This window comes from Triturus cristatus, chromosome 3_2 (genome assembly GCF_964204655.1).
Source record: "Triturus cristatus chromosome 3_2, aTriCri1.1, whole genome shotgun sequence".
In the NCBI taxonomy this organism is placed as follows: domain Eukaryota; kingdom Metazoa; phylum Chordata; class Amphibia; order Caudata; family Salamandridae; genus Triturus; species Triturus cristatus.
Window position 1 is genome coordinate 331,481,313 of NC_140584.1, and position 22,839 is coordinate 331,504,151.

Here is a 22,839-nt window from a genome sequence, read left to right on the forward strand (position 1 = left end):
TCTACTCTGGGACTGGACCAGTCCTACCATGAGCGTTCAGAGAAGTGTCAGTTGTTCTAAGGATGAGTCCTCTCCCTGGGACAGGGAGACCTCTATTCTGTCGCCAACTGTCATCAAGACTGACTGATCGAAGAAATCTGTTCAAATCATATTCTACCTGTGTACAGTAAAATACCTCTTCTCTGGGACTAATTCAGTGAAAAGTGAATCAGACCTTGAGGACGACTGATGTACCATCAACATCATCAAAGATGTCCTTTCTTCCTCTACCAGCATTGATTGCCTTTCCTATACCAGCTTTTTTACCCATCGAATTTGCTGCTTGTTTGCTGACCCACCTTCTGGATTCCGAATTGGAGGCAGATTTCAACAATCTAGATGACTTGGAGACTGCCTGCAGTCAAATCCAACTGGATGTAGGACACATCCCCGACGTTGTTGCTAACAACTTTGCAGCAGATGATGAACTCCTTCCAAAAATTACTTTCTCAACACCCCGGGGGACAACCTGCTACTGCACTGCCCCCAGCACCTGCTGAGCCTACATTTTCGACTTTATCACCTCTGCCTTCCCCGTCACAAAAGATGCACCCAAAAGATGCACTTCCCAGAGTTGTCAACCAGCCACTTGTTCCGCCAACACCCAAAAACATGGAGGAGGAGGACTCCTCTGAGTCGGTGTATTCAGCTTTGTAGGAAGAGAGGATTAACTTACACAGGGAGATGACAAAAGCATTGAGGAATGAATGAATGAATGCTTTGAGGAATGCGAAAAACATATCATACCCAAGGATGGAGATCACTCACCCACATCATAACCAGATTCGCCCCAGGACCACATAGCCCAGTTTCATACTTTAATGGAGATGGCCACAAGAAGTTCAATTTACCATTAGATTAGGTGGAGCAGCAGTGCTTACTTTACAACTTTAAATAACAAACGTGCAAGACCATCTCATTTATAACAATGCTGGGCTTCATCTTGTCAGAGGGTATATAAAATTGAAAAAACGCCAGCTATGGTTCTAGCAGTGATGCCACGACTGGCAAAAAAGGGCAAGGTCCTGGAATTGGCCCCTGGCTGCCTTAGTAGATATCTGAAACCATAGCCATAACTTCAAAGGCCCACCGCCCATTAAAACAAGCATTTGCAATGCAATAAGTCTCGCATTTGCTAGAGTTTGAGCTATTATCATTGTAAATGACAATGCCTTTTATTTGTTTTAAAAAAACAAAACATAAATAAAAAGCATTTTCATTTACAATGCCAATAGCTCATACTTGCATAAATGTGAAACCTATTGCATTGCAAATGCTGGTTTATTGTGGGGAGCACCAGAGACTTTTCTGCTTTCCTCTGAGCAGTCCTTATCCGTGGTTTTTTAAAAATCTTTCACAACAATAAAAAACAAACACGAGGGAGGAATGTTGGGAAGTAAAGCAGGATAGAGGATAAGGTGGGGTGGCAGGGGGTGGGAAAGCAAGCAGAAACAGCTGGGAGGAGGCGGGCGAGGAAGGAAACCAACACAAGACACAGAGCTTGGTTGCTGATCAAGTAAACCAGCACAAAGGGGCTGGAATAGGGTGACCCGTTTCAGAAATCCAACAACCAGGACAGTCCACAAAAATAGAAATAGCACGATAATTTTGCATCGACTGGAGAAAGGCTGGAGATGCACAAGGATACATACAAATTTGTCGCATTTAAGTTTTCTAACTTCATTTAAAATTAAAACCATGGAAATAACCCCTTTCCTTCTCTCTCACAAGTTGAGGGAAAGTTTAGGTGTCAGTTGAGGGCCTTCTTAAATGCAGATTTGCCCCCTTTACATGTTGCTGTGTACTTCGCTGAGACACTAAAGAGCAGCAGGAGTCCTTAAAACAACTTTATAACAATTTACTTTTATTCCCGTGGTAACGTAACAAAAGAGGGCTCTAGAAATGTGAGATTGCACTCTATTTTAAATCTAAACGGCACGCTCATAGAACCTCTCCCCAAATCCGGGACATGAATTCGTTTTGATTAAAACTGTCGGGACAGTGGGACTGAACATAAAACCCGGGATTGTCAAGGGAAATCTGGGATGTCTGGTCACCTTAGGCCAGAAGGGAGGGGTAAGGAAAGCCTGAAAACAAGGTGCAAGCGGTTGTTTTAATGCGATCCTCGTTAGTTTAAGCAATTAACGTGGATCACCTGAAAACACAAGCGCTAATTAAACAAACATGTTTTACCCATCTACAGTCGTCATACTGGGGAATGACTTCCTTACCTGAACCCCGGGCTTGAAGGAGAGTTTTGGGCAGCTGCCAGGAGAGGAAGCGCGGTCTGTGCGGCAGAGGTGGAGGACGGAGTAAAGGAGGGTGAGGGCATTTTCTTAGCTGGTTCGTCTACAGAAAGGGATGTGGCGGCTATTAAAGTGCGACTAGGGTGCTTTTACAAAAAAACATTTGTTTCGCTAGTTGACAGACAAATGTTTTTTATGTAAAAGTGCTCCATTAGCGCTTTCACTTTAATAGCGGTGGCGCCCCTTTAGATGAGCCGTGTCTAAAACGAGAGTTAAAGTCATTTGTATGAGCCGGATACCACAAGCAGGTAACTTATAATACTTACGCAGCCTAAAGCACACATGGGATGTCGACGCGTATTTTATAAAAATGTTCTTCAAATGTTCCCACTCTTGTTGATGTATAGAACTTGCGTCCAAACCACTCCGCTATGAACAAGCGCGCGCTGCAAATTAAAACCATCCCGGGAGTTGTGTGTGAGCGCGAGCGTGCGTACTAAAAGAAAATTAAAAACAAGAATGGAACAAAGATCAAGGATGATGAATTATTTGAAATTCTCACATTCCCGTGGCAGGAAGGAACATTGGATATTGATTGTAGGCATACATTTGTTCCAAAACAGAAGCTGGAATGAAGAAAAACAAGAGTCAAAGCAAAGGTTTCTTAGTGTTCCTGTTGTTGTTTTATCACATGCATGTGACCAGGAAAAATCAGAGAACATAATCTACTCACCACTGTTAGGAGAATAAAGACTTCACGCTTCAAGTACGATATGAATAAACAAAAGACAGACCAAGTCCAAGGATCAGCACAAGCGCTGATCAGGCGAAATTAGCAAACTGCTGCAGAACTTGGCTGTGCTGTATTACCCTCCTGACAAGGCACGAAGGCAACTGGCATATGCATGCAGACATGTAATTTAAAACAAGTATTTACACTATTCAAACAATAGTGTGTGTCATTATGCTATATATTTCAAGTCGTTCCCATGAAATAAAAAAAATAAAAAAGAGATGGAAGCCGGTATAAAGTTACTTTCTAAGTGTGCGGGCTGCCTGGCTGGGATCCACAGGCTGCGCTGTATTTCAAGCAGACTGGGTTCATAAGTTCCTTGTTGTGCCAAAAGACAGCATGTCAGACTGTGGAGGGGAGATAAGAGAGGAGAGTTAGGCTCTTCCCTGGGAAGCTGCAGGACTGTTTCCTGCTGCCTGGACCACCAGGAAGTGGCCACAGATGAGTGGTTACAGTTCTTCAAGGCTGGCAGACTGTAGGCTGCCTGGGAAAGGGTCGGGACTGACTCAAAGAAAGAATGATGGAGAAACGTACAATGCGGTTGTTGCTTCCAGTCGTTGTAAATGCCAATAGGGTTTGATTTCACCGAGGCAGGATCAAGTACTGTGCAGGTGCAGAACAGTTCAGTCTACACATGAAAATAAAGAAGAAATAACATTGGCAAAGCCAAACAAGGCAGGAGTAAAAGGACTAACCACAAATAACCTGAGACGAGAATGCAGCCTGCCCTCGACGCTGCTGCACGCTCAATTTATTTGTTAAAAACAAGCTGGTAATGACGTGCGGCTACGAACGGGAGTTGTGCGTGCGCAATTGGAAAGTAAAACTGATCACGGTCCAGATGGCGCCTCAGACGGTGCAGGCTGGCGGGGGCACGCGCGTGTGAACGCAAGCGCTAGGCCATCAAAAGCATGGGGTAGCACTTTGAAACCCCGCTTACTAAATCTCTCGCAGAGCTGCGCATGCGCTGGCTCAGGCGAGACCTAAAAACCCCGATCATGCCATCCTCAGTGCCTCTGGAGAGAGACTGCAAATAAATGGATAATTGGCCTATGGAATTAGTGTGATGTCGGTGACCTCCATTAAGGCTTCTAATGCATTATTAATATTAGGCCTTTATAATTTCCAGATGTGGCACAAAATCCTGCCATTTCTTACCTTTCTACTGGAAGACAAAAGGAGTGTGTGAAACCAATGTACAGGGAGGAGCACTAGTATCTGCTGCCATCATTAAAGCCGCAATGGACGTCTCCAGTGCATACTTTCTTTGGCTAGCATGTGCAGCTGTTTCAAGAAGGCAAGGATGCCGGAGGTCTATTGACTAATTCGAAAGTGTAAATCTTTATTGCTCAATTAGCAAAAATCATTGCAATTAAAAACCATAAAATCAAATTAAAAAACATTATTCACCAATTAATATAAAACTGTGCACACATAAAAGGATGGTTATTTCTATGGTTACATGTCACACTTGAACATTGATACCACAGTTGCACTTCTTTTATCACAATTGTTAAAATTCATAAAACAAATAACATGATAGTCGGATTCCTAGGGATGTACAATAAAAGCTATAGACATTGCATAACATGGTGCAAATAGCTATAAAGCCAAACTTTAAAAATTGTGGGCATTTAAGTCCTTGTGCAAATAAACAAAGACAAATGCTTCCGTATACTATTTAGGTGCTATTCACAAAAAATTGCCTAAAACAAAATCATTAAATTCAACTGCACACGCATTCAAAGTGACAACCTGGCAACAGTATCCATATATTTCCTAGAATATCCCTTAACCTTAATTGCACACTGCAGATTCCAGCAATCTTTCTGTATTTAGGTGGTGTTTTAGGGGTCTTGAGGTCGGTAGCTAATGGGTTACTGACCTTAGAGTGACTACACCCTTGGTGTGCTCACCCCATGTGGGGGAGTGAGCACAATCCCTAATCCTGATTGAGGAGTGCCTGCCACACTAAAGAGAGGGCTTCACCACGCCTTCCCCACCTGAGGGGTGGAGTTGGCAGAGGTGGGCCCACCTTCTGGGCTGGCTAGTTTTTCCTGCTGAAAAGGAGGGGAGACAGGAAGGGGGCCTGCTCCTGCTAGCAGGAGAGGCTAGGGAGTCGCATTACAAAAGCTGCCAGGCCTTTGGAGCTACCCTGCCACAGATGGCTCTTCCTGGCCTGGGGGAGGTGTGAACCCTTCCGCCCAGGAAAGGCTTTGTTTCTGGGCTCAGGGGGCGAAGGCTCCCATCCTAGGGGTCCAGAAACGTGTCTCGTGGTGGCAGACTGGAATGTACCAGTCAGGGAACCTGGTCGTTTTTCTGGGGGCATCTCTATGATGCCCTCTGTGTGCATTGTTCTGTAAATCCCACACTGGCATCAGTGTGGGTTTAATGTGCTGGGAAGTTTAAGACCAAACTTCTCAGTTTTCAGTGTAGCCATTGTGCTGTTGAGTTCGTAATGACAAGCTCCCAGCACCAAATACTCTTAATGGCAGCACTGCACTTACAGTGTCTAAGAATGGACTTAGACACTGTAGGGGTACAGGGCTCATGCACTTATACCCTCACCACTGGTATAGGGCTGCCAGCTAGAGGGGTGACTTATCTATGCCAGGGCAGTGGATTGTAGGCATGGCACACAGGGATGTGTGCCATGTCGACTCTTCACTTTGTTCTGCACCAAAACACGCAGCCTGCAACGGCAGTGTTTGTGTGTAAAGGTACAGGGCCTCTAAGGGAGGCACAATAAGTGCTGCATCCCTTAGAGGTCTTCCCTGGTCACAGTGACCTGGGTTCCTGTGGTACCATTTACCAGGGGCTGACCTGTGGCCAGAGATGCCAATTGGGTTAGGTTTGGGGAAAGAACACAGGCCCTGGGAACCTGATTGGCAGGGACCCAAGGCACATCAAGACAAAGTGCATCAGTAGTCTGGCGAAAAGTGGGGGGGGGGGGGTTACTGCAACAGAAACCCACTTTCCTACATGCATGGTCGGGGATGGTGATGTCTGAAAGCTCTACTCCATTTAGGTGTCTAAGAGAGGGGGTGACCAGTGCATAATCTAGCCATGAAGTGTGTGCATGTGAGTAAAACAATTAGTCGTGTCGGGGTGCTTATACTGCCATGGGCGGGAGTGGCAGTGGGGGGGATCAAATACCCTTATCCAATCCATCTTCTTGGGGCTGCTGCCAGTAGAAGATCGCCACCAGGGACCTAACACTAGAGGAGTCACTAACCGGAAGGCTAGCTGGTAGGCTCCAAACACCCCCCCCACTCCCCACTCCCCCCTCCAGATGTAGGGGATAATCTTTGTCACAAATACCAGAGTTCCCATGCAGTGGAGCACGACATGAAAATGCAGTACAAGAAACAAGAACAGTCCAACGGCGTCTAGCAGCGAAATCTACGTCTTACAGAGACTGGCACCAAAGTGCGCCAGATCTGCTGGAGGGGTCACCCTCCTGAGGGATGAGTCGCCGGAGGATGACCATCAGACAGAGAAGATCAATGACAGACTACAGATTCCAGGACCCCTTCTAGGCCCGCACCGCCAGTATCGTGTTGAAGAGTGGACAGTGCCGGGACGCTGTAGGCCTACAGGTGTACGTTTATATGCTGAATTAGTGTAGATTGAGCCCGTGACAGAGGCTGTGAAGGTGGTGGATGATGTCGCGTATGGGTTTTTGAGAGGACACTTCAGCCTGTCACCTATCCATGTGCTGTGGTTTCACCGTGGTCCAGATGTGCCGGAGGGTAAACAACGTTTACCGCAAGTCTTTTTCCCCGCAGGGAATCACTATGCGGTCGTTACAACGACCGCGTTGGGATTCCGGATACCCATTACTCCGCAAGTCGGAACAATGACATGCAGAGGGGGGGGGGGAGGTGTGCGGGGGGGTGTTGGATTTTAAATCCAACACCTTCCCTATTGTCCGCACAGACTGGAGTTGGAATAGTAAATTATGCAATTCAAACCTCCAGCGCCCCCCATCCGCAAGTCGCTCCGACTTGCGGAGTAATGGTATGCGGAATCACAACACGGTCGTTGTAACGACCACGTTGTGATTCCCTGCGGGGTAAAAGACTGCGGGATAACAACGTACATTCGTGCTGGAGATCTCGCCCAGGGGCATCCCGTCCAGGTGCTGCACTGCCGTTTTGAGTCCTCTGCGAGACTCTGCAATTGCTTGGCTTTGATGAGCGGGATTTACCCTCCCATGTAAATGAGGGCAAAGGGGTGACCCCATTGATATTTATTTCCATGGCCCCGAAAAGGTTACCTCAGTCTTGCCCCGCGCTACTTAAAGAATTGCTTCCTGCTGAGTAAAGAAGTGCACGCTGGTCAAGATGTCCAGTGCAACATCTGTGTCCGGTGGCTGAGGCCACTCGGTGGGCCCTGTTAAAGGTCGGCGGTAGGGTATTGCCATCTCCTCTGATCGTCATCTCCTCTGATCGCCTGAAGATCTGCTGTAAAGGACATGATATCGTTGCCCTCCATCTCTTTAGGCACCCCGCGGATGTGGATGTTGTTGAGACTTCTATTTTTCCAAATCTTCCTGCTGTAGATCGGTGTTTTGTTCCTCCAGCACGGCGACTCGTTGATATAACACCTCTTGGTTTTCAGTTTTGGAATCCACTCTGTGCTGAATGTCATCCACACGCTCCTCAATCGCAGACACCTTTCCGGAAGTTGCGCTGGTAGGCCTTGAATACTTCTCAAAGGGAGCTAATATGAGAGCAAATTTCTTGCAAAAAGTGGTCCATGTACCTGTGTGACAGGAGCTTCAGACACTGGCCCTGGGTCCAGGTGCGAGGGCGGGGCAGCGCATCTGTATCTGATGGCAGTGGCTTGGTCCACAGCAACATCAGAGCTGTCCATGGATTTTGAATACGGAATATGAACTGGGCACGCCAGGACCCTTTTAAGGCAGGTGAGGTTTCAAGGGCCCCCTCCGACTCCCACACTAACGTGCTCTAGCAACGTTATCTACAATAAGGAAGGGAGAGGGTGGATGCTGGCGTGCATTTAGTCTGAGTCTGTGTGCTTCACTCCAGATCCCAAGGGAGGTAGACTGGGGCAGGGAGCCCAAGACGGAGGAAGAGAGAGCAGATGTCCCCTCTGGTCACTACGCAGGAGGGAGACCCATGAGCCAGCCTCCCCCACCCCTTCACCCGCGGGTTGAGGCAACCTTTTGCTGACACTGTATACCCTGCTGACATGCCAATTTGCAGATGGTGCAGAAGTCTGTCTCAGCAATGCCTATCAGGTGGCTCGAGGGTCGCAGAGAAGAGAGCAACCATGAAGTCACCCGTCCTAAAGTGTCGCTGTTGTCCAGAGACAGAGGTATGGGGGCGGCACCCCATTGAATAGTGAGGAGATGAACGGCACAATTACCCTCTATTGATGAGTGCAGGTTTGCATTGAGTTCTTCACAGACGAGACATTTGCTCTTCTGATCAACTGTTTGTTTCCTTCAGCCACTCCAGGGTAGTCCAAGCGCCTGAGAAACCGAGAATAGCACATTGGCTTCCACACTGCATCACTTTTTGCCATAATAAGGTTAAGTGTCCACTCCAGGGAGAGTGAGGGCACATTTCACCAGGAGCATGATGACCACTGCAGCAGTCTACGCCGATGTGCTTATGGAAGACATCTGCCATGAAGCTACCCAAAGGAGCTGGTGCATTTTTACAAAGTACTCAAAAAAAGGAGCGTAGATGGAAAATAAAGGATAAATGGAGTACCCTACAAAATACTGAACCAATTTCTCCTGCACTCAGACATCCTTCAGATATTTGAGGGCTGCAACCAGTCTGGTTTATACGTGGTGTCTGCATTTTCAGACCAAACACTATTAAGTTCTGTGCATAGCCAAAGTAAAAGTAGGAGACGCCTCACATAAGCAACCACCATACACAGTTTGGATGACAATCTCAATTTGCTTGGCTTCTCATCATAGGTATGCTCCTCTGCAAGCAGAGATTCCTCCTCACCTCTTTACAATTCATGCAGGCAGGAATTCCTAATGTTTGTTCATAGACTTACCCCGACATCTTAGACCCTCTAAATAGGAGTGGTGTTGTCCACTTGCTTTAGCTGCTAAATACATTTTGTCCTGGGGACAATTTAATCATGCGGACCCTTGGCGCATAGTTAAAAACGATTTACGTGCATATTGTGAATGACCAGCATATTTCTTTGCCAGAAAATGTTTAGCAATTGCTTCACAGCTATAGGACCACAGTATCACCCAACAGTGTGCCACTCCTAAAATTGTTCTTTCTGTTCTCTTCCTTCCCAATTACCTTCCCTGGATGGATTTCTGAAAAAGAAACAGAACTGTATTGATTTTTTTCTGCTGTAGTTCCCTCTCCATCTTTTTCAGAGATCCTTGAATTCTTTAGCCATCTACACCCACCCAGCTACCTTTGATTCTATAGCTGTTGGTTAGCATCCACCTGCTGGACCAGGGACGGCTACTCCGCGATAGCGCTGGGGAGTCGCCCCAGTGGCTCAGAGCCAGCAGCTAAAAAATAAAACTAACTTTGATTATAGTTTTATTTTTAAGCACCTGGCTCAGCTAGCATGTGCACAGAGGGGCAGGCTGGGGCATGGGAGGGGGTAGGAGGAGTGCTAAATGCACTGTAAGTACGCATATGTGTTAGGCCGTCCAACCAAAACACACATGCGCACTTAGGTTTTTCTAACCCGGCTGCATTGAACATCCAGGCTGGAGAAACCCCACAGACTCGTTGAGAGGAGCTCTTTCCAGCCCCTCAGGCCAATTCTCACGCTGCTCTGCAGTGTGGGGATTGGACATGGAGTATGATGCAGCCTCAGTGCCTGCTGGGACAAGAGGAAGCACTAGGAAGGATGCGGGCCGCAAATTAAGGTACGTTTTTTCCTTTTTATTATGAAACCACCCTTGCCCTCCCCCGCGCAACCCACCCCGCCCACCACCTTTTGTATGTGGCGGCCACAAGTGTTCTGGACAGGTGAAGGTTTTTACAGGATGCACAGATGTGATAGCTGCCATCAAGATACCCGTGTAGGATGCATCAACATAGTACCCATCTCCATACAGGGTAGTACTTAACACAAGCACATCATGTATTTGTTGATGGAAGCTTGCTCTTTATATAGTACACCAAAAGAGGTATGCTGTGTAGAGTCCAAGTATTTTTTATGAATGGATAATGGCTTGCTCTAGAAATCCCAAGGTGCTCTATCTAGGGTATTGTGGTCATGCAGCCTTAAACTTATCAGAGAGGAGTGTTTGTGCAACGTTTATTGACTGTGTGTGTGACAGATGTCACACGAAAAGGAGTTCCACATCAATTTAGAAAAATAACACTTAATTTTATATATATTTTTAACACCGAGACTTCGTAATTGTGTTCTTTTTTTTTTCTTTTTTTTTTTTTTTTTTTTTTTTTTTGAAACCGTTTATTGCAGTTTGTAAAAGTTACAGGTATGGGCCTACAACCACCAGGCCGGCCGCTAGAGTGACAAAAGCATATTGCATATATACAGTAGTAAGTCTCTCGGCAGTGCAGAGTAGTGAAACAGGAGTAATCAATGGTGCAGGCCACACAGCTCCATGCCCACAGTACGGTTCCCTTTTCTTAAAACAAAACAACACTAAAAAATCACACCCGCAAGGCAACCCGCGATCCAAAGTGACAGCACGTGCTCCATAAGTGGGGGATCCAAACCAGCAGCAGAACTCTGAAGAGGGGAATGGGAGTAGATCAGGGACTAGGGGACCGCGCGCCCGCGGCCGAGGGAGGGGGGCCGTCTAGGGAGACGGAGCAGGCGAGGCAGCCGGTAGTAGTGGCGGCTCACAAATACCCCCGCGGTAGGCGTTCCAGGGGCCCCAGAGTTTCACCCACGCCCCAGGCTTACCCCTCGCCACATACACCACCTTTTCACGAAACATACACCAATCCATATGCTCTTTCCAGGCCGACACCGCAGGGGGCCTCTGGGATCCCCACAATTGAGCAATATCACGCTTAGCTATCATATATCCCAGAGTCACCCACCGCGTCTGCGGGACCGAGTAGTCATTTGGTTCCCATACATTCAGCAAGCATCTCCTCGCTTCAGGCAGCAGCGCGACACGCGTAACCACACGCAGGACCTCATGCACACCACGCCAGAATCGCTCCACCTTCGGGCACTCCCACAGTATATGCATGAAAGTCGCCAACGCACCACAGCCACGCTTACACATTCCGTCACCAGCAAAACCCATACGTAGAAGCCTTGGCCCCGTCACGTAAACCCGGTGAAGGATCTTGAGCTGGACGAAACGAAGGCGAGCCGGGATGGCCACCTCTTTCGGAGAGGCCACCGCGGAAATCCAATCCTCGTCGTCCAGCTCCAGCCCATCGGCAACCCAAGCCTCGCGGAGACTAGTCAGCAGGCACGATCTATCGTTGATCAGTTTTTTGTATATGAGGGAGATCGTGCTGTCCGGGACATGGCCATCTAGCACTCTGTCCTCTAGGGGGGAAGACTCCGGAATGGATGCAACATCCGGGAAGACGGAGCCCAGCGCATGGCGGACTTGTAGGTACCGAAAGTACTCCTTGCCCTGCAGCTGAAACTCCGCCTGCAGCGTCTCAAAAGTTTTGAATCCCCCCCTCGTCCAGAGATCTCCCACCGTGCTGATGCCGATCGTGTCCCACTTCTCGAAGCCCTTCGACGTCCACAGAGAGCCCAACCTCTCAGACGCATACAGCGGTGACGCCCGGGTCAAACGGTCCTTCCACCCCATAGCTGCATTGGCCGCGTGCCAGACACGCACCATGACACGCGTCGGTCCCGTCAAACGGGAGTCGGGCGCGCCAGAGTAGAGCGCTCGATTGTAATCGCCTCCGGGCAGGAGCATCTTGTCCATCTCAAACGCCGGGTTCAGGGCGGGCCCGTAGAGGCCATGATTAATTGCAGCTAGTTGGGAGGCCCAGTAATACCGTTTAATGTCCGGGAGGGCGACCCCTCCATCGTACCACGGGAGCGTCAATTTAGCCAGAGCAATGCGCGGCCTCCCGTCCCAGAACAGGCGCCGCTGGAGGCCCTCCACCTCACGGAAGTAGCGTGCCGGGACCAAGTCCATAGTGTTCTGGAGGGCATACAGGAAGCGCGGCAGGGACATCATTTTAAACAAGGCCGCTCGGCCGAGCGGCGAAAGCGGCAGACGCCGCCAGCGCACCACGTCCTCCTTCAAGCGCTGGAGGGGGGGTAGCAAATTCCGCTCATAGCGGGCCTCCGGGTCGAGAGTGATATATATACCCAGGTACCGAAAACCCTGGGAGGCAATCCGTAATTGTGTTCTTACTTGCTTTTGGGATATCACCGTCTTAAACGTATACAGGAATGCACTTTGGTGAGTTATCATGTTTTTTCAGTATACAGGAATGCACTTGCATTTGTATCTGTTAGAGCGGTAATGCTAACCTATAGGGAAGAAACATACTGCACACATGCACTTGGCAGCAACTTATGTGACTGTCGTTCTGGATGTAATGTAAGTATGGGGCAGGGTCCAAGGCTGCACCAACAGGTCACCTCGGGTGGCTCTGCGGTGTCTGGCTGCAGAGGTGCTTTCAATGTAGGGTACCCGTTTTAATCAATGGGAAATGGTCCTGTTAAAAAAAAAAAAAAAAAAAAAAACAAAGGCTCCAAGTGGGGACTGGGAGGGGGGGTTGGGGGAAGTGGAAGGGGTGCAGACAAGGCAAACCAACAAAGGGGGGGCTCAGTCCTTGAGGGTCTTGGGCACGCAGAGACTCTGTTGGCCTACTGGAACTCTGGTTGGGGGGGGGGGGGGTGGGGGAGCCTCATGTGCTTTCTCCAGTGGGTTGCACTTCTGCCCTTGCGTTTTTTGGTTTCCTGCAAAAACACACTGCAGGGTGGCCAGTCAGGCCAAACACAAAGTTGGGTTCTGCTGTGGAGGGTCTCAGGACCCCGTGGGCACTGTTGGTTCACTTCTCCTCGCGCTTTGGGGCTCACGTGGGGTGGTGTTGAATCGTGGTGGTCCAAAGGCTCTCGCATTTCCTGCTTTCCTGCAGAAAGGCTGCAGGTAGGGTCTGGGAGGGGGAGGCTTGGTCTGGCAAGGTCGCACTGGCAGAGGCTCTCATTGTCTATCCTTTTGGTACCTTCAACAGTGCAGGGAAGAAGCTCCTCTTCTCCAAGGGAGATGTTGCTGGCCAGTGGAAGTTGTAGGTCATGCCTCCACAGCTTTTAGAGGTGACACCGCTCATTGGAAGAGCTGGGTCTTTGCAATTGTCGGGGACAGCAGGCAGGCAAGGATGGCGCCAAGTCAGTTGCTGCTCTTCATTTCCCGCGTCATGGGCTCTTTATCCTCCTTTCTTCTTCAGGCAGACTAATCAGATTTCCAGTGTCAAGGGGCCACATAAATACTCAAATCTGAAAGAAACAGTTAGATATAGATTCATTACTTAGAATTACCCCCAGGCGTCAGACTGGATCCGGAAACTTTTTCGTCAGCAGTACCCTTGCGCATTGGAAGGTGGTGTCGGTTGACTCCGCGTTCGGGGTCGTGGTCCCCGGGATGACGTTGCGGTAGCTACATATATGCCGCACTTGCTTGCTGACGTTAGTTCTTTATTTTTCGGCGCCAGCAAGAGCAGATCTGGATAGAGCGATACCTCCAGTCACTTTTTACTGACTTTTTTTCAACTTTTGTCAACTTCGTTTCTTGCGTATCGACTCCTGGTGCACGAGAGATGCCCGGCTTCGAGGCCTGCAATTCCTGGGTCTGTGACTAATCCGCATCGCGTGTGCCTCTACTTCCTGGCGCGTGACCATGACCCCAAGTCATGCTCCGGCTCCTCGAGGCCCGGCAGCCGGCTCCGTGCCGTTCGAGGTCCCGGTTGCATAGGAGGGCGAGGAACAGGTCGCGGAGCCAACACCATTCTTCCTCGAAGTCTTCGCACTTGGGGTCAGGAAAGTCGAAGCACAAAAAGAAGTCGAAGAAGCATCGTAGCTCTTTGACTTCTCCCCGTCCGTCAGCCGACGCGACGAGGGCTGCGGGTGGTGCCCCTCCCGCGTGCGGAGCCCGTAGGGCTTACTGCGTGTTTCCTTCCCGGGACTCTGAGCGACCCCTCCTAGCTTCGTCAATTTTATGAAGCAATGCAAACCATCTTTGGGTGGGCCGCCTCTGCCGGCGTGCCTTAGGGCCCTGCAGATTTGGCTGGGGACCCTGAGCCTTCGACGGCGGCTCTGGTGCCGCTGGGTCCCCTTGGATCCGAGGCCTAGATCTGGTTACGCATCCCTCGGCCCAGATTCCACCAGCACCCCGTCCGCTACCGGCGTTGGCCTTTTCCCTAGCCGACGTCGACCCTGGCCTCCACCTCGAGGTAGACCTAGGGGATCCAACGCCGACATGTACTTTTGTTCCCCTGTTCTACCCTGGCTCTTTGAGATCAGAGTGGCAGCCAGAGGAGGACTGGGAGGGGTCTGGGGACCCTTTGACTGACCAGTTAGTGTGTGAACAGGACTGAAAAGGAACTGGGGGAAGCCAATGGTTTCGATACCTCACCAGACCTTGGCATGTTGTCTCCTCCTACCGTGGCTACGGAGGAGGGAGCGTCATACGCGGTGGTGTTGTGTAGGGAGGCTGAGGCTCTCAACCTCGAGCTTCCTACGGTGACAGTCGGGACTAACCACCTGACAGGTGCTTCAACTGACAGCGAGCTCTTCGGAGCCCCTGCTCCCGTTTTTAATTAAGCCCTCACGGACATAGTTTTGTGTACCTGGTCCAGGCACAACACAGGGGCTTCTGTGGACAGGATGATTGCCCGACGCCACCGCCCGGCCCCGTGCCACCCCCACTTTCCTCTCCCAACACACCACCCCTGAGAGCTTGGTGGTCCAAGCCTCCGCCTCCTAGGGCGCATTCCCTACCGCGTCACCCGATAAGGAATCCAAAAAGCTGGATTAACTTGGGAAGATGTTTTCTTCCTCCAGCTTAGGACTGCAGTCGGTAAACACTGCATGTCTTTTAGGCCGTTACACCCACTCCGTGTGAGACACGGTTGTGCAGGTGCTGCCTCCATTCCCGGAGGAGGCCCGGGCTGTGCTCTCCCATGCAGTTGCCGAGGGAAGAGATGCAGCAAAGTTTACCATCCGCTGTGGGCCGACGCACTTGGCAGGACGATTTCCACAACAGTAGCCCTTCAACGCTATGCCTGGTTGCGTTCGACTGGTTTTTTTGGGGATGTCCAATCCACCCTTATGGACATGCCTTTGATAGCAGTCGCCTTTTTGGCGACCACGCAGATAACATGCTAGAGCGCTTTAAGGACTCTAGGGCTACTGCCAGGTCCTTGGGCGGCTCCACGACCCACCCTGCGCAGTCTGCCTTTCGTGGCTAAAGAAGGTGTGCCCCACTACGTCCTGCACAGAGCCACAGGCCGGCGCAGGCTGTCCGCCCCAGCGTGGCCGGGGACATGGAAACCACTGCCGTGATTCCGGGGGCCAGCAGGCAGGCCAGTCCATCACAGCCCCCTCTGCAGCAGCCTCAAAACCCTCCTAGTCCGACCTTTCAGGGCCACCAAACACCAGTGGGCGGTAGGATACGGTATCACCTCCCCCACTGTAGCACCATCACGTCGGACAGGTGGTTTTTGCAAATAGTCCAAAAGGGCTACTTCCTCCCCTTGGAGACTACCCCTCCATCCATGCCACCTCAGTAACTTCGCATGTCGGAGGATCACCTGGCCCTTCTCCAACAGGAAGTTTCTGCACTCTTGGCCAAGGGTGCCATCGAGCGTGTTCCTTCCCCAATTGTAGGTTGTGGTTTTTATTCTCACTATTTTCTAATGCCCAAGAAGGACAAAGGCTTGCGTCCTATCTTGGATCTCAGGAGCGTCAACCGTTTCCACCGGAAGGAGTTGTTCAAGATGCGGACGCTCGCTCAGGTCTTGTCTGCCCTCGACTCTGGAGACTGTATTGTAGCTTTGGACTTACAGGACGCATACTTTCACATCCCCATCCTGCTGGTCCACCTGCGTTACCTGTGGTTCACGATATGCCGTGAGCACTTTCAGTTTACCGTGCTCCCCTTTGGCCTTACTAGCTCCCCTTGGGTGATGGCGGTGGTTGCATCTCATCTGCGCAGATCATGGCTTCCAGTCTTCCCCCATCTCGACGACTGGCTGTTGAAGGGGGGCTCGCCCCAGGCTGTCGTCTCCCACCTCCAGACTTCAGCCGACCTCCTGCATTTGCTTGGGTTCTCCATCAACATGCCGAAGTCGCATCTGACCCCCCTCTGAAGCTCCTCTTCATCGGAGTGGTTCTGGACATGACGCAGTTTCGGGTTGATCTTCCCGAATACGAGTCCGGGATATTTGGACTATGATTCCGATCTTTCAGCTTCTAGCCCGGGTTTCAGTCAGGATGACCCTCAGGCTGCTGGGTCTGATGGCCTCCTGCATCCTGCTTGTGGATCCTGCCAGATAACATATGCGGGCTCTGCAGTAAGACCTGAAGTTCCAGTGGGAAAACATCCAGGGAATCTGTCTGATTGCATCTGGATCTCGGAGGGCACTGCACACCAATTGCAGTGGTGGCTCACGAACTAGGATTGGGTCAGCGGCAGATCCCTCTCCCTTCCTCAATCCGATTTCACAGTGGTGACAGATGCATCACTTCTGGGATGGGGCGGGCACATGGGGGAGGCAGATATCAGAGGCCTCTGTTCTCTGGCGGAGTCCGGGCTCCACATCAACCTTCTGGAGCTTCGGGCGATTTGTCTTGCACTGAGAGCATTCCTTCCCTGGGAAGTCTGGCTGGCATATCAAAGGCGGTGTGCTCTTTGAATCTCCCTGCCTTGACAAGCTAATTTACTAGCCAGAACAGGCAATGTTTCTGACCACAGAGCGGGGCTGTCACCTTCTGGGGGGGGGGGGTCCGAAACTAGTCTGTGGCAGCAGGCTGGACAGGACCAATCAGCCAGCACACTAGAGGACTACTAGGGTTCAGGGGGTACTTGAAAGGTACCCTTGTGTTGCATGTATTAATAAATCTGACTGGAATCCTAGTGGATTTATTAATACAAGGTGTTAGGTGCCAAACACCATATGTTTCAGTGAAGCCATTATGTAGCTGGGTAACTCATTTTGACCAGTGCCTAATACACACCTTAAGATGGCTTCCCTGTTCACTTGCTGTATCTAGTAATAGACTAGACTTCACAGGGGCATATCTGCTCATGCAGATATGTCCTCACATAAAATATAATACACCCTGCCTTAGGGATGATGTACCTATATTAAATGCAGTGAAGTTGGCATGGCACACGAATGTCATGTTTTCACTTAATGGTTTGCTCCCGGTCACTCAGCCTGCACTGGCAGTCTGTGTGGAATTTATATATTGGTCTCTTAGGGTGGCAGCCCTTAAGGACTGTCTTTAGTACTCCTGCCCTCGGTATCGGGGGGGGGGGGGGGGGTGCCATTTACCAGTGACTTACAGGGTGCTAAAGTCCTTTGCTAGTTGTGTTACAATTAGACCTTTTGAAAGGGCACTTTCACTGAAATCTGGTTGGCAGCCCTCAGTGCACTGTCAGTCAAACCAGCATCTAGTAACTATAAAATAAAAAGGGGGCAAAAAGTGTGTGGGGGGGAGGTTTGAAAAATAAATCCGGTTTACAATGTCAGAATGAAGCTTTAAAAGAAAATGTAAATTATCCAAAACACTGTTTGATGTCTTTGCGCTGCTTTTTAAGAGTTGGAAAGGCAAAGAGTGTGGCCTAAGCCGAAGAAGACTCAGCTGGGAGGGTTTGAGGTACAATATAGAATCCGGGTATATTAACCTATAAGAATAGGAGTAAGTTAAACTTCTGCCTTTAAAAGGAAACCAGATGTGAGCCTTGGGGAATTTTAATATTTTTTTATTTTACAGAGTTTTCTATAGCGCAAACTTGACCCGAATTGGGTATCGGAGTACTTTACATAGCACCAGTTGCATTACATGATGACACATTCATTTTTGTTAGGCACAGGGAGATTACGTGATTTGCCCAGAATCGCAGAATGTTCAGCGTCATTGCCGAGACTTGAACCCAGTTTCCCAGATTCGAGGTCGACCGCCCTAGCCATTAGGCCAACTTCTCTCCAGGGAATGCTTGTATATTCTTGCATGCTCCATCCTCTGCAATGTAGATTAAGTATATACCATCTGATGGAGACATCTAGACGTAGATTCCTTATATTAGATTTTCCCAGGTGTCAAGCTCGATCCAGAAGACTTTTGCTCGAGCAATACCCTTGTATGCCGGTAGGTGGCATCACTCTGCTCTGCATGACAATCTGCTTCGTCGTCCGTGCCGGAAGTGACGTCCGCGAATTGCTACCCTCCACCTTTTAACTTCCTATTTCCGACGTTTTGTCAACTATTTCTGATAAGATTATTTCCAAATTCAAACCATGCGGCGCCTGCCATTGCGCCATTTCTGTGATGGATCCACACTTAATTTGCCTGGTACCTGGAGAGAGACCACGACTCAAAGTCGTGCGCAGACTGTCTGGCCTTGGCTCCGAATGCTTTGAGGGAGCAGTCCTAAAGATGCTTGCAACTTGACTTTCGACTCTACACCATTCGTCCCGGAGGTCTTGTTCGCGGTCGAGAGGAAGGTCTGGACACTGCTCCGGGAGTCCTAAGTCCTCGTTCTCCCACTTGAAGTTGTCGGGCCGGTCAGGCGAGAGGCAAAAGAAACGCAACCGAACCCTCCTGGCAAGCCTTCGACCCCCAGAACCTCAGATGAGCTTCTTTGGGTTTAGCTCCAGACTCTGTGCCGACTACCCCTTGCCACACCTCCGCCCCCCTCCTGTATCAATCAATCGGGGGTTTATAAAGCATGTTACTCACCCGTGTGGGGCTCAAGGCACTGGGGGGGGGGGTTGGGGGGAGCTCTGTATGTATCCGGTGGTGGTTTGGGACGGGTGCCAATCGTGTCCCTACGACCTTCTCCAGCACTGACCCCTCACGAGCCTCCCGGTACCAGCCCCATTCTTTATTGAACTGTATCAATGCAGATTCCAGTGCAGACGTCATCCTTGGGTCCTAGGTCAGTTTTTTAGCCTTATTATCGGGGGCTAAGAATGGCGAAAATTGGGAGGGGTCACTTGACCAGCCTGAGCATGAATTGGACTGGTATGGGGAACTGGATGAGGCCAGTGGATTGGATATCTTACCAGATTCTGCCCTGCTTTCTCTCCTTACTCTGGCTACGGAGGAGGAAGCGTCCTATGCTATGCTGGTGAGAAGGGCAGCCGAGGTCCTGGACCGTTCAGAAACCCTTCGAACATCTTAACAGTGGTCCTGCAGCCGGGTGTCTTCTCCTCGGAAACCCTCCTGCCTTTCAACTAGTCCTTGACGGATGTCTTTCTGGGAACCTGTTCCAAGCCCAGCACAGGGGCTTTTATGAATAGGACAGTCGCACGCCGCCTTTGCTCTGCTTAGCAACCCAATATTCCTCACTAACTGCCCTACCCCCAAGAGGTTGGTGGTCCAGGCCTCTACCTCAGAAGGCACGTTCCCTTCCGCACCCCTGTACAGGGAATCCAAGAAGCTGGAAGGTTTGGGCAAAAAAAGAATTCTTCCGCCAGCCTTGCGGTCTGCGAACACCAGGTCTATTGGGCCATTGTGCCCATTAGTTGTGGGAAACGTTTGCGCAAGAGCTGCCATAGGTCCTGGGGGAGGCCCAGCCTATTCTCTCCTAAGCAGATGCAGCAAAGTTCACCTTTTGTTGTGGGCTTGACCCCACCAACTCGCTGGGGGAGCAATGTTGTCGATCGTGGATTTTTGACGCCAGGCCTGGCTGAGAATTTGTAATTTTTCTGTGAATGTCCAGGCTTACTTATGGACATGCTATTTCATGGCTCCCATCTCTATGAAGACCAGCCAGACACGGTCCTGTAGTGCTTTGAGGGCTTGCAGGCTATGGCCAAGTCCTTGGAGCGCTCAGTGGCCACCCGTTCCCCTAGTCTCCTTTTTGCCCCTTTCGTGGCCACAGGAGGGGATTTCAGCCACACTAGTCCTATTCCAGCCACAAGACTACGCAAGTTCAGCAACCTGTGTGTGGCGTGTCTTTTTGACCAAATGGGTCAGGCAGCCAGAGGTAGTCGGTCCACTTCTTTCCCTGCAGCCTGAAAACCTTCCTAGTTCGACCCTTCAAGATCATGGGCGGCCAGTTGATGGCAGGATCGGCCAGTTGATGGCAGGATCAGCCATCACCTCCACCACTTGCAATACATCACATCAGACAAGTGGGTTTTATAGATGGTCCGAAAGGGCTACTCCCTCTCCTTCAAAACTACCCCTTCCTCCATGCCTCCGACTTATGACCGACTGATGGAGGACCATCCGAACTTGTTTCAGGAGAAAGGGAGGACTCTCTTGGCCTAGGGGGCCATAGAGTGGGTTCCAACGCCAGAAGTAGGCTGTGGTTGTTATTCCCACTACTTTCTGGTCCCAAAAAAGGGCCTTCATCCTATTCTAGATCTGCAAGCCCTCCACTACTGCCTCAAAAAAAGAAAAGTTAAAAATACTCGCTCAGGTCTTGTCTGCCTTAGACCTCGGAGACTGGATGTTAACCTTGAATTTGCAAAACACCTATTTTCACAATCCCACCCTGACTGCCCATCGGCTCTACCTGCGGTTCACGGTGGGCCATGAGCACTTTCAATTCACAGTGCTCCCCTTTGGCCTTACCATTGCTCCATGGGTGTTTACCAAGGTGATGGCGGTGGTCGCAGCTTATCTGCGCAGATCAGGGGTGCAAGTCTTTCCCTATCTCGACAACTGGCTGTTGAAGGCGAGCTCGCCCTGCACAGTCTTCTCCCACCTCCAGACTACAGCGGATCTCCTGCTTTCGCTGGTATTCACTATCCACATGCCAAAGTCACACATTACTCCCTCTCATATGCTCCCTTTCATCAGAGCTGTTCTGGACACAGTGCATTTTTGGACCTATCCTCCTGAGCGGTGAGACCAGGATATTTAGGCTAGGATATCGATGTTTCAGCCTTACTTCCTGGATTTCAGTGAGACTGCCTCACACATTCTGCTAGTGACACATGCCAGATGGCATATGCTGGCTCTGCAGTGGGACCTGAAGCTCTAGTGGTTGCAACATTAGGGGAATCTCTTCAACATGATTCAGATCTTGGAGGGAATTGTACAGGATCTGCAGTGGTGACTGACCAACCGCGATTGTGTCAGAGGCAGACCCCTCTACCTTCCCCAACCAGATCACACAGTAGTGACAGATGCGTCACTCCTGGGGTGGGGTGGTGATCTGGCGTAGGAGGGCATCAGAGGTCTCTGGTCTCCAGCGAAATCCAGACTCCACATCAACTTGCTGGAGCTCCGAGTGCTTTGCTTGATATTGAAAGTTTTACTTGCTTCCATAAAGAAAAAGCTGCTTCCGGTGTTCACGGACAACACCACTGCCATGTGGTACTGCAACAAACCGGGCGGGATGGGGTCCTGGACCCTTTGTCATGAGGCCCTGCATCTCTGTACATGGCTGGAAAAGCAGGGCATATCTCTGGTGGTTTTACACATGGCAAGTTCCCTGAATGCCAGGGCTGAACAACTCAGTCGTCGATCCCTACCAGATCATGAATGGCATCTCCATCCGGAGTGGAGCATGGTCTCTTTCAGAAGTGGGGAGATCCTTGGTTAGATCGGTTTGCCTCTGCCGAGAACGCACAATGTTAGCAGTATTGTGTGCTGGAGTTTCCAAGGCGGCACTCGCTCGGCGACGCTTTTCGTCTTAAGTGGAGCTCAGGCCTTCTAAACACCTTTCCACCAATACCACGCCTGTCCAGTGATCAAGAAGATCAGGAACGACTGGGTCCAAGGCATTCTTGTGGCTTAGGACTAAGCACGGAGAGTTTAGTATCCCGAGCTTCTCTGAGCATTGATCCTCCAATCAGGCTGCCCCTTCGGGAGGCTCTTCTGTCGTAGCAGCGACAACGAACCTGTTAACTCTACGCCTTTTTGACACCATTTGATCTTCCTCCCAAAGTCTGTGATGTTGTTTTGGCAGCCAGGGGTCCCTTTAACAAGACTGTGTACGTCGACCAATGGCAGAAATTTGTAAAATATTGTACAGAACAATCTATTGATGATCTTTCTGCTTCCCTCTCTCAAGCCCTTCTCTATATTTTGACCCTTGCCCAGCAGTGCTCTGCTCTGGGCACTCTAAAGGGGTACTTTTTGGCCTTGTCTGCCTTCTTAGGGCTGACAGATTACCTCTCTTTAATTCCCCTGTTGCAAATCGATTTCTTAAGGGGCTTGTACATAAGTTCCCATTTGCCCCATGTGCGCTCCTTTAGAGCCTCTGCACAACTGCTTCTTCAGCTGCTTGCCATCAAAACAGCTTTTTTAGTGGAAATAGCTTCTGCTAGGAAAGTGAGCGAATTGCAGGCTCAGTCACCCAAGCCTTTTTACCGGACTATCTACCCTGATAAGTTGGTGCTTCACTCTAGGGCCTCTTTCTTACTGAAAGCGGTAGCACTATTCCATTGGGGCAAGGTGAATTCACCGTGCCCACTTTCTGTGCTCCTATGCAATTCTGTAAAGAGGAGGACCGACTTCGCCGTATGGAACCAAAAAGAGCATTGTCGTTCTACCTTGACCGCGCAAAAGAGTTCCAGGTGGACGACCAACGCTTCGTGGGGTACGTTGGATCAAAGGAAGGTCTTGCTGTGCAGAAGAGTACTA

The 22,839-nt window shown here is 50.1% G+C and overlaps 1 protein-coding gene across 4 annotated transcripts in view; it reads left to right on the top strand.

The window, feature by feature from the left end:
• Window positions 1–22,839, top strand: part of HNRNPR (heterogeneous nuclear ribonucleoprotein R) — a 362,080-nt gene that overhangs the window by 115,590 nt on the left and 223,651 nt on the right. The gene's annotated exons all lie outside the window — the stretch shown is intronic.